Here is a 13,037-nt window from a genome sequence, read left to right as displayed (position 1 = left end):
TTTACAAAGCTGAACTGGAATTAACCTGATGGTAAACTAAAATTCCCACAATATAACTTATTAGCCATACAAGTAATTAAACTTTCCTTTAACAGATTTTCCTTTGAATTATTTTATTATTTTAGGTAATAGTATCTCCAGTCAAAGTCAAATAATTGCTTTTTGGCTAATTGCATACCCTATTGAAAACCACAGTACCTATCTAGCAGACAACCAATAAATATGTTCCCCATTTGAAAAGAGGCACCTGTAAAAAGAGATTAGGAGCACATCAATCACGGAAAACTCTGCAAGCCAAGCCGAGAATATCCTAAATGTTTCAAGTGATTTACTTAAAGCAGTCACAAACGTGTCAAAACAGTTCTGCCTAGAGCTGTAGTGAATAGCAAGGAGCTATGTGAAGGATAGGTGCAAAACTGCTGATGCAAATTTACATTACAAGATACTTTATATCCTTATCTGTACTTATATCAACCCACCAATAAAAAATCTTCCTTCAAACTGGTCTGGAAAAATGTCTGAAAAATCACTAGTTCAGTAACATAATACAATGTGGGTGCACAGATACTAAATAACAACAAGGAAGTAAATTCTGACCTGTTCTCATTGATTTACAAAATCAATGCTAGAATTCTTTGGCCATCAATCAAAAGTGTAAGGATATTGCTTTCAAGTTTTCCTTTCTTCTTTTGTCACATCGGTACCACTAAACATTAGCACAGATATAGAAGAGTGCTTGGTGCAAAAAAATAAAACCAAAAAATAAAGCTATGCACAGGGAAAACCTTAATGACTCTATGCAAGCTTTATCTAATCAGAGTCAGTTTGAATACTGTCACTTAGTAACATTACCAAAGATAAGATCATCTACATATTGTTCAGCTGGCCACCAAAGCAGTTCACATGAACGTGAATAAAATTGAGATAGTATATAAGTATACATTAATAGAAGTAAGTATTGTTCTATCAGAGTTGTTCTAGCTAAAAAAACCCCACATCCTGAATCTGTGTGCCTCCATTATATGAGCAAGCCAAGGTCTGAATGGCATGTAGCTGTTTTAACTTTAGATACAAACATCACTTTTGAGTGGAGTTAATCACTGAAGAAAAACAACAACATAAAAGAAGTCTTTATATCTTTTGAATGCTTTAAATAAGATCTCATAGAAATTGGACAAAACAGGTTTTATGGTTCAGCCACATTTAAGACTGGGTCAGCTGGTCTGTAGAGAACCCACAGAACATATTACAATAAAAGAATGTGAGCGGAAATGGGAACAGCTGTGCTCTACTACAAACCTGCGGCAGTTTCAACTACAAAACTTTCTTTATGCCTTTAAGGAGGCTCTATGTTATCCTAAGGTAGGGCTCTATACTATTCTCAGCATATTCACAGCTGCCATTTCCACAAAGAAATATTTGGTTTACTCAGATGTATCATGACTTGTATCTCCTCTGCGCAACTAAGTACAAATTAATTCTCAGAAATACCACTTTCTTCTAGGTCTCAAAAATCAGGTTCTGTAATCACAAAGACCAATAAATGACAAACCGACAAATCACAGTTTCTTCATCCAAAACTCTGAAGTCATCTCAAGCATTCTTAGCTAACACAACGCAGATTTCCATCACATTAAAAACAAAAAGCTATTTAATATTTTTAAAATATCCACTCCACTATCCCAGGAGGAGAATTTAAACTGCTTTCACTCCTGATTCATATTCAACATGATTTTTCCGCGAAGAAAAGGAGAGAAATACTTCAGATCTCAGGAAAATCCCTCACGTAATGATTCATGCTTTGCACATACTGGCTGAATGACCCCAGAAGAATAAACAGCATTCATTACCAGGGATCTGTATTTTGATTTTCTTGTTATTTTGAACAATACAATGTAAGTAGCTCAAAAAACTGTTTATATTGACATTTTAATAATGCAATTATGAACCACTACACTCACTTCTTAAAAGTCACCCGACTAAAGATTTTCTGCTTCTCTTTATTTTGGGGATATTTTTAGAGACTTTTACTTCCAGACAAATAGAACTGCATTGGGAAAAAGAAAACAAACAAACAAACAAGGCCATATATACATGTATGGTTGTGTATGAGTACATATGTATGCTAGTTCAGTGGTGACTGAATAAGGTTAGAACAATGCATCAGATGTGAAATTTTTAGTTTTTTCCACTTTAACTAGTTTTTTGTTTGTACATTCCAGGTTCTTTTTGCAAATACCAACTGCATAGAAGGAAGTTAACTCCTCATCTAAACCACTAATTCTACACTTACACAGATAAACAGTTTATAAAAAGGCATGAAAATTGACAGAAATAGGTTGTGATATAAATAACTTGCCATGTATTACAAATTTTCATTTAATCCATCAATAAGTTTTGCAAATCTAGCTCACCAATGCTAGCAAACTGACTGGGAACAACAGGAGGTTTCCTGAGCCATAGTGAGCATGCAGTGATGGAGTTCACACTTCTGAGGGACATGGCACAGAGAGTAAAATTAGGATGCTGAATTTTAGAAAAGCTAAATTCCAGCTCCTCAGAGTCAGTCAACAAAACTCCCTGGGAATCTATCCTCAAGGTCAAAGGAACAGAACAGAACTGGCAGATCTTTAAGGAAGCTTTCCTCAGGAGCACAGGAGCTCTCCATCCCCATGTACAGAAGTCAGGAAAGAAAGGCGAGAGATTGGCACGGCTGAACTGGGATCTGCTGGTCAAACTACAGAAAAAGAAGAAAATGCACATGCAGTAGAAGGAGGGACAGGTAACCTGTACAGGGATGCTGCTACGCTGTGTAGGAAGGACAAAGCCCAGCTGGAGCTGAAATGGGCAAGGGATGAAAAGTAGAACAAGTAAGGCTTCTCTCTGCAGATATATCAGTCAGGAAAGGAAAGTCCAAGAAGGCCTAACCCCCTTAGTGAGCAGCAGAGGCAGGCTGGTAACAACAGACAAGAAGAAGTTTGAGGTACTGAACAATATTTTTGCCTCAGTCTTCAGTGGCAACTGCTCTTCAAACACCCCTTGAGTAGATGGGTTGGAACGGGGGACTGGGGCAGTGTCCCTCCCACTGTGAGCAAAGATCAGGTTTGTGACCACCTGAGCAACTATGAGTCCCAGTGAGATTCAACCCAGGGTCCTGAGGGAACTGGCTAATATAGTCACCAAGTCACTCTCAATGATAATTAAAAGTCATGGCAGACAGGTAAAGTTCCTGGGTGACCGGGAAAAATGCAATATAGCACCCATTCTTAAGAAGGGTAGAAAGGACAAAACAGGAAACCACAGACCTGTTAGCCTCATCTCTGTGTTAGGGAAGATCATGGAGGAGATCCTCCTGGGAGCTATGCTAAGGCACGTGAAGGAGAGGAAAGGGACACTAGACAACCAAGACTGCTTCACCAAGAGCAAGGGCTTCAGTAAGGCCTTTGACATGGCCCTTCATAACATCCTTCTCTGTAAATTGGAAAGATCATAGAATCATAGAATGGCCTAGATTGAAAAGGACCATAATAATCCTCTAGTTTCAACTCCACTGCTATACACAAGGTTGCCAACCACTAGACCAAGCCGCCCAGAGCCACATCCAGCTGGGCCTTGAATACTGAATATGGATTTGATGGGTGGACTGTTCAATGGATGAGGAACTGGTTATGAGATTTTACCTAAAGAGTGGTGGTCAATTGCTCAAAGTCCAAACTAAGACAGAGTGATGTCTCTATTAGTACCTGTGCTCTTTGATACCTTCATCAATGAATCAACAGCAGAATACAAGGGGCAAAGTCCTGCACCTGGGTTGTACTGGTTGACTAAATTTTAGAGACATCTTCCAACTCAAATGATTCTATGAACCAAAAATGTTATGGTTCAGCCTAGTTCCGTGACAAGGGAAAGAAGGGACCCATGGACCTACACGCTAGTTAGGGGAGAAGGGGAGAATGGAAGAGGCACATTTATAGTGTTCTATATATATGGAGTCAATAAAAAAACAAAAGCTATCAGAAAGAAATTAATACACATTTTTAATGCTGAGGTAATGTCAAAACTTGCACAGTAATTATTCTTTAGTTTGTGACTTTCAAAACTAACCTGTAGCAGTCAAGGTATTGACTGCTTTTGCCATTGTGATGATCCTCACTGTGCTTTTTCTGGAGATAGTGCTGCTACAAGTTACAAAAGCGGTGGAATCAAATACTTTTTCAAAACATTAATATGTTGTTGCTTTTTGTTTGCTTGTTTGTTTAAAAAAAAAAAAAAAAAAAAAAGGAAATTTAAAGGGCTAGGAAAAGTCAGAGAGAAAATATATAATAGATAGCAAAAGCAAAGAGAAGCAGAGTTCAGGAAGTGGCAAGTGAAAATGGAGTTCTAGAACACCTGCCTTCCCAAGATCTATTTCAACAGCAGCTGGTGTCCCTTGGAGCTACTTTATAATGAAAATCTGAAGTGGTAACTGTTCAATATTCCAAACGTCATTTTTAGAAAATAACTACACTGAAGACAGGCAATGAAAGGGAAGCTGGCCTGGTAATAGTTCAAAAGAGCTTTCTCTTCACAAGAAGAAATACACTAAACTAAATAACGTATATTTCTAGCTGCTCTTCCCCATCTATCCTAATGACTATTTTTCTTTTGATTTGCTTGAAAAATCTTCATAGCAAAAAAACTGCTACACTTCAACTGCACTTCATCTAGAAGCATTACTAGCAGGAGCAGTTCTTAACTTCTAGAAACCCTAAGCCTTTACAACAGACAAATTATCCCAGTAGAACCCTTAAGAAGTTCATTACTAGTGGTTGGCAAAGAAAAATAGAGTGTTTATATCTAACATTTTGAGACATTTTATTTCTTTTCATTTTATTTTACCAATGAGTAGATGAAAAATAACTGACTTTCTTCTATCAAAACAAAGTTGCCAGTATCTCTAGTTTCAAATGCTTGAAAACCAGTTATCTTGAAGGAAATCTTTGTTAAAAATACAAAGCAATTATTTTTTTTACACACAGGGGGGAAAAAAAAAAAAGCTTTTTTTTTTTTTCTCAAGTGTGATTGGGCTTGAAGATAAAATGTCTGAAAAGAAAAACAAAATGATATGTGAATATGTGAATTTATTCTCTTTGTCTTAACATCAAGACAGCTTCAAAAATGGTGCATTCGCTCCTGTGTCATATATTACTTAAATTATAAATAGGCCCTGCAAATATCATTGCGTTTACAGAAGACAGAAGTTAAAAATGAGGTGAACTTCTTTCCCAGCTGTGTGAAATCTTAAATTCCCCACTTTGCTAAAGCTAATGTGTTAGAAGTAGTCATTCTTCTTTTGTTCCATCCCTCTGCTTGAGAAAGGGCCCTAAATTACCTCCTTCATTCAGCAAACACCACTGTCAGAAAGATTCACACATTAACAAGTAACAACATTAAGACAGCATTAAAAGCCTGTTCCAGTGTTTGTTTTAAATATCTGAATTCTGTATGAGAAGATTAAGTGTACAAGATTCTGTTTGAATAATACCAGTTTCATACTGTGGAAAAGTAGCTTTAATAATAAAATCCTTTCTTCCAATGAAAGGGAAGAGTTATCACTACTTATAAATAAAGATACCATCACCTTTCCTCTATCTTTACAAACAAATGAAATTTAAGTGTTGTTAAACTGAAGTGCATTAATTCAATTATCTTGGATAGAAAAACAATTGCAAGCAAAAACTGCACAAGCAATGAATTCATGTAGAAGCTTCTCAACATTGATTACTGCCTTGACCAAAAGTCATCAGCAATTTACAGGTATTCTTGTGTTCAATTTTTTTTTTTTACTAAGCTGGAGAAAATCAAATTGTCCTGGGTAAAGTAGGATGTTTCCAGAAAAACTATAAAAAGAACGCTTATCTCATGACTAAATTATGACCCACACACGACACAGTAGCGCCACTGCCGAGAAACAACACATGATCTGGCCAATATACGTCCATTATAAAAGGAAACATTACATAACTACAAGCAAAGACCTTGTCAAATATTTGTAATTCTTCATTTCAACACCGCACTGCTCATACAAGCTTTAAGAAGACTCTATACATATTCAACTGTTTTTTTATATACTCTGACGAGAATTACAATATTCAATTTACGATGCAAACTACAACTCCACACCCCCCCATTTCAGATTAATCACCGCAAGTGGCATTTTCATCACATTCAAACAACTTGCTTATGTAAACAAAATACTGTGGTGCAGTGCTAACTCAGTCAGATACAATTTTATTCAGATTTCAACCCAACAAAAGGCTTACAATGCACTTTTGTTATGAATTTCACTAAAGTAGCAATAATAAAACAATAGAATATTCAACATCAAACTAAAAAAACAAACAAACAAACAAACAAACCACAACATATTAACAAACCCTAAAAAAATCAACACCAAACCCTAATTCATAAGATATTTAATCTGCCACCCCAGAAACCCACAAAATTCAATAGGGTGAATTAACCCTAATTAATGAACTACACTGGAAAATGTGCAGAGCTCAGTTTTAAAACATAACAATAAAGAAAAAAAATCCTTCCTTTCATTCAGCAAAAGAGTCAAAACACCTCAAAAATCATTACTATGTTTTCACAGAGTCACAGAATCACACAGATTGGAAAAGACCTACAAGATCATCCAGTCCAACCATACACCCATCACCAATAGTTCTCACTAAACCATGTCCCTCAACACAACGTCCAAATGTTCCTTGAACACCACCAGAGTCAGTGACTCCATCACCTCCCTGAGCAGCCCATTCCACTGCTGACCACTCTTCCAGAGAAGCAGCATTTCCGAACAACCAGCCTGAACCTCCCCTGGCGCAGCTTGAAGCCATTCCCTCTAGGCCCATCACCAGTTACACAAGAGAAGAGGCCGAGCCCCTGCTCACTACAACCTCCCTCTGGTAGTTATGGAGAGCAATGAGGTCTCCCCTGGGCCTCCTCTTCTCTACACTGAACAATCCCAGATCCCTTAGACACTCCTCATAAGGCCTGTTTTCAAGCCATCAACATAGGCAGGCATTAAGTAAATGCTACAAGTTTTCTTGTGTCTCTAAAAATGAACCTAAAATTAACCAACTTTTTGGAAATAAGTACTGCGATGTTTCAGTACAAACAAAGTCCACTGAGCTACAAAGACGAGTAAGAATTAAGACCAGAGTCTGGTAAACTGCTGCAAATGTGTATGGAAACAGGAGAGTCTAGACCAATGCAGTAACACATCAGGAAACGTATGAAATTTACTTTGAAAGTTGAATGTTTTCTACACTTTCTCTGTTTGATTTTTATTTTTATTATTTTTTAAATTTGCCTCCACTTATTGTTCAGTCTGTTCAGTCTGGAGAAGGGAAGGCTTTGGGGAGACCTCATTGCAGCCTTCCAGTGCTTGACTGGAAGTTATAAACAGGAGGAAGACTGACTTGTTACAGAAGCAGACAATGACAGAACAAGGCAGAATGCTTTTAAACTAAAAAAGGAGAGATTAAGGTTACACATTAGGAGGAATTTTTTCACTAAGAGGGTGGTAAGGCACTGGCACAGGCTTCCCAAAGAAGTGGATATCGCATCCCTAGAGGCATCTAAGTCAGGCTGGATGGGGCCCTGTGCAGCTTGTTCTAGTAAGCAGTAACCCTGCTAACATCAGGAGGGTGGAAACTGGATGGTCTTTAAGGTCTTTCTTTTCCAGACTAAGTCATTCTGAAATTCTATGTGTGGAGCACTCAGGACTGTCAGTAAAAACAGTGGCAGTTGAAGTTGAGCAAATATACAGAAGTAAGGTTGTTTAATAGTGAATGCTTTTAACCTAACCCTCTGATCACCATCTGTAAATGTCGTTTGTCACCTTACATAGAATTTGCTAAAGTAAAAACTGTGAGGTATCCTGATCACATAACGATAAGCACATAAGCACAGCCTATACAGATGTTATCCATTCTGTCTTCAAAACAGAGCTATGTGAAAGAGAAAATAAATCATGTGCTCAGGTATCGATCAATATGAAAGATAAACAAAGACTGAACTGTGTTAGGTGAGCTCCATCCACCTTGTGCACTGAATGAGGCAGGGCTCCTGTAGGAAAAAAATAATAGCATGCGATCATGCAGATTCTATCAGGGACATACTCAGGACGCCACTGTTCAGTTCTCTGTTCCATAATCTTAATAATCTAGAGTAGTCATGCCCAACCTGCACGCAATGCATCATCATGTTGTAAGCTCTGCCCCACCAAGCGGCCCAGCCCAGCACCAGGACACGAGGGCACAGCATAGTGCTGACAAATAACATAGCACTATGCTTAATCTGCAAGGAAATCATGTCTGTTTTCAAAAATTACAATCTGAAAAGACACTGTATGCACAAACATGCTGCCAAATTTGATGCATATCAAGGAATCATAGGACACTTTGGGTTGGAAGGGACCTTTAAGATCATCTAGCTCCAACCCCACTGATATAGGCAGGGACACTTCCCACTAGACCAGGTTGCTCACAACCCCATCCAGCCTGGCCTTGACTGCTTCCAGGGTGGGAGCATTCACAACCTTACTGATCAACTTATTACAGCATCTCACCACCCTCACAGCAAAGAATTTCTTCCTAATTCCTAAATCTACACTCGTTCAGTTTAAAGCCATTTCCCCTCCTTCTGTCGCTACCTGCCATTATAAAAAGTTCCTCCCCAGCTTTCTTGTAGGCCCCTTCAGGTACTAGAAGGCGACTATAAGGTTCCCTCAGAGACTTCTCCAGACTGGTCGGTAAAAAGGAGGAACTTATAAAATTGATAGAAGATGATGCAATTCCCCCCAGTAACTCATGTTTGATGAAATATCACTGCACTGGCAGCAAGAAAATTTATGTGCAGAACTTTAAGAGTGGAGAATGCCATGCAAATCATCATGAAAGCTCTGAAATTCATGAAGTCCAAGGGACTGAATCATCGCCAATTCTACAAGTTCCTCAGAAGTATGGATGTAGATTACGGGTTCATCATTTACTTTTCTGAAGGAAGGTGCATAAGTTGGGATGAAATGCTAAAAAAACTCAATGGCTTGCAATGTGACAGCAAATCTTGTACCAGAATGAAGGGATTCAAAATGGCTAATAGATTCAGCATTTTTGCTGGACTTGACCACTCATTTAAATGAGTGCATCTGCAAGGTGAAAATCACCTTATCTGTGCTATGTTTCAGACAATAACCATGTTTGAAATGAAGTTTAAATTACAGCAAGCTTGAACTATGGCAAATAATTTCATTCATTTTGATACACTGGCTAAACACAGACCTGTGAACACTGAAGAATACGCAGCCATGCTTACCATTTTGATAAAGAAATTTGAGAATACTGTTCCAAATTTCAAAACAAAAACACAAAAAACCCCACAAAAAAATGATTCTTTCCAACTTCATTTTCAGCCAACATAAATAAGTTACTTGCAAACTTTAATACAGAATGTATGAAGTTGCAGTCAGACCTTCAACTCAAAGAAAAACATGGTCATGTCTCTACCAGACTTTTGTAAGCCCCCTCTTAACTGAGAAAAATATGCCTTGCTTCACAGCCATGCCTTGTTCACGTCACTGCTTTTGGGCAGTACGTACACTTGTGAACAATTATTATCAAGGATGAAGTATGGGAAGAATAATATTTCATCAAAAACCTGATGAACACCTTAAGAAGTCTCTAGGAATGGCAACTGCTTCCATTAAAGCAGACAGATGTTCCACAAAACCAAGGTCAAACATCCCACCAGTTGTACATTTTTGCTGCTGCCAGTTTTTAAGTTTTAATTTAAAAACACATCAAAAATCAGCTTTGTTACTTAAATACACTGAAAAATATTATATATTTTATATGCATCTCAAGGCAACTCCTGTTTGCTCAGTACTGCCCAAGCAAGTCAAAAGTTTGGGTAACCATGATCTAGGGCTTCTTCTACTAGAATCACAGAATTATCAAGGTTGGAAAAGGCCGAGAAGATCATCTAGTCCAACCATTACCAATACTTCTCAGTTAAATCATATCCCTCAACACCACATCCAAACGTTTCTTGAACACTCCCATGGTTGGTGACTCCACCACCTCCCTGGGCAGTGCATTCCAATGCCTGACCACCCTTTCCAAGAAGTAATACTTCCTAATGTCCAGCCTGAATCTCCCCTGGCACAGCTTAAAACCATTCCCTCTAGTTCTGTCACTGATTACACGAGAGAAGAGGCCAACCCCCAGCTCACTACAGCCTCCCTTCAGGAAATTATAGAGAGCTATAAGGTCTCCCCTGAGCCTCCTCTTCTCCAGGCTGTACTAGGTGTACAGGGTTTAATGTCCAGTGAGATCAACCCATTTCTTGCATAACCATGCAGCTGTAAAGAAGTTGAATTACTTTCTGGTGTCAGTCTGAAATGAAAACTAACATCTCTTGCTGGTTTCATAAAATCATAGAATCACAAGGTTGGAAAGGACCTATTAGATCATCTAATCCAACTGTCCTCCCTTTACCATACCTACAGGAAACTCCTAAACCATGTCTCCTAGCTCCCTATCCAGACGCTTCTTCAACACTGCCACGGATGGTGGCTCTACCACCTCCCTGGGTGGTTTAGAACAGAACTGCAGAGAATACAAATGTGGGAAAGGTCAGTCTTTTCCTTAACTGTTTATATTTACGTTCTGAATAATTTAGGGATGGATAAGGTATTTTGATTCATTGTCAGCTATCACTAAACACAAATATAAGAATGTATCAAATGATGCAGATAGAGATAGTGAGCATTCGGATATAAACAAATAAACATGCAAGAAATCGACACTAACATTAGGTTTCTGCAGCATTAGAGAAAGTTCTTCTGCCAACTATTGGCAATAAGTCACATAAGATGGGACAAAAGATCATCCTGACATACAGACCTGTACGCTCGCCCCTGTGCTCGTGCTGTTTCAACTCCTCCGTCATTTTATCTGCTTTAAGAGTAATTTGCACGAACGACTGACACTAAGTGAAGTCTATCGGTCAGCACCTCCTTTCCCGGAGCCACCTCTGCACACGTGGCTTCATTTGTAGGCAATTTTTGCCTACGTTGTACACACATCGATTACGTAACGGCTTGTCTGTAAAACCCTACGACATTTTAAGATTTTGTTTTAATGCGTTCTAACATCAGACCCGTTCTCAGCCCATAGGTGGAATTATTAAACGCAGCTTGGCTGATTAACGGCACAGACCATCTGCGGTGGGGCGGAGAGCAGAAGCTCGCAGAGCTCCGCCGAGCGGCCGCGGCTCCCGATGATGCTGAGCCGCTCAGACGCCTCGAGCAGAGCCCAGCAGCGGCGTTTCTCCTCTCACCCGCGTGTGTCACTGGAGCCAGCTGCAATTACTGCAGCTCGCGGGAAAGTGGCACAAAAAAGATGCGCAATTAGCGCTTCACATGGGGAGGGGGGAAACGAAGTGAGACGGCGTTATATCCACTCCAAGAGAAAACGAGCGGTGCAGCTGCTCGCCGACCGAACCGCAGCGGGCACGATGCGTCTGCGGCACCCGCCCGCCCCGCCCCGCCGCCCGCCCGAGGGCACCGCGACTGCGGCGGCATCGCCCCGCTCTACCCTCCATCCCGCTCCGCTGCGGGGAGATGCCGCCCTTGCCCTTCACCCCGCCGCCTCACCACCGCCCCCGGGCGCACCGGGAAAGTTGTCGCGATGCCGGCTCACCGCTCCCATCCCCACAGCCGAGCCCCGTAGCGCGGAACGGGGGAGGGTCCCGCTGCGGTGACAGCCGTGCCTACCTGCGTAGCGCTGCCGTGACAGCCGGGCTGCCACCCAGAGGCTTCCCGGCACAGCACGGCTCGGCTCGGCTCGGCTGACAGCCGCCCCCCTCAGCCCCCCCTTCCAGCACCAACCGCCGAGCGTGCCGAGCCGGCGGGACCGAGCGGGGCGCGGCGGAGGATGATTGGACGCGGGTGATGTCACTGTGAGCGTGGGGTGGGCGGTGAGTGAGGAGAGATGGAGATGGAGCTGAGTGAGGAGAGATGGAGCTGAGCGCGGGGTGAAGCTGCTGTGTGGAACAAGGACCTGGAAGAAGGTCCCGCCTAATGGAGGTACTGACAAGGTACAGGTAAAACAGCTGCAAGAGCTTTAAGTATACTGGGGTACTGACAGCCACTTATACCCCATTTAGTGTGGAAATTAAGAGCCTTCTATCAGTTGGTAAGAAAAGGCCAAGTGGTGGATTGGGGCTGGCAACAAGAGGATGCCCTTCAGCATCAGTACACTACAGTACAGTAAAGCAGGTACAGGCATTAGGTTCTACCTGACAGCCACCCCCAGAATGGGAGCACATCTCTATTACATTCATAAATACTAACTTGCTTCTGTCTACTTTCTCTGTGATCAGTAAACTATATACACAAGCACTGGCACATCTGCATGACAGAGGCATAGGAGGAAATAGCCAGGGTTGCTTCATTCATCCGTCCTCTCAATCCCTGCTTGTCTGAAAGGATTCAAACTCAGGGGAGACCTTATTGCTCTCTATAACTTCCTGAAGGGGGGTTGTAGTGAGCTGGGGGTTGGCCTCTTCTCTCGTGTAATCAGTGACAGAACTAGAGGGAATGGTTTTAAGCTGTGCCAGGGGAGATTCAGGCTGGACATTAGGAAGTATTACTTCTCGGAAAGGGTAGTCAGGCATTGGAATGCACTGCCCAGGGAGGTGGTGGAGTCACCGACCATGGGAGTGTTCAATAAACATTTGGATGTTGTGTTGAGGAATATGATTTAGCCAGGAAGTATTGGTAATGGTTGGACTAGATGATCTTCTAGGTCTTTTCCAACCTTGATAATTCTGTGATTCTGTGAAACTCACTCCCCTAAAGGAGACACCACCAACCTCGTGTCTTTACAGACTGCAGATCACAGAAAACACCGATAGGACAATTAAAATGGGATCATAACTCCCAGAAGCACATGGGTCAGAAGCTTGTTGTTCAGGGAATAAAATGATAG

At 41.0% G+C, this 13,037-nt stretch overlaps 1 protein-coding gene across 15 annotated transcripts in view; it reads right to left on the bottom strand.

Moving 5' to 3' along the window:
• CNTN1 (contactin 1) overlaps positions 1 to 11,913 on the bottom strand; it is a 225,682-nt gene extending 213,769 nt beyond the window's left edge. For 9 of the 15 annotated variants that reach the window (XM_085536143.1, XM_085536159.1, XM_085536147.1 and 6 more), the window contains exon 1: positions 11,822 to 11,913. The gene's annotated coding sequence lies outside the window, so the exon portion shown is untranslated. Of the gene's footprint in view, positions 1 to 10,949; positions 11,086 to 11,719 lie in introns of those variants that run through there. The other 6 variants (XM_085536184.1, XM_085536156.1, XM_085536165.1 and 3 more) reach the window with 3 other exon arrangements.
• Between the last annotated feature and the right edge of the window lie 1,124 nt (positions 11,914 to 13,037).

This window comes from Coturnix japonica, chromosome 1, assembly GCF_054131305.1.
Source record: "Coturnix japonica strain WE chromosome 1, WE-NBRP24, whole genome shotgun sequence".
Taxonomy (NCBI): domain Eukaryota; kingdom Metazoa; phylum Chordata; class Aves; order Galliformes; family Phasianidae; genus Coturnix; species Coturnix japonica.
This window is presented reverse-complemented; position numbering and strand designations above follow the sequence as displayed.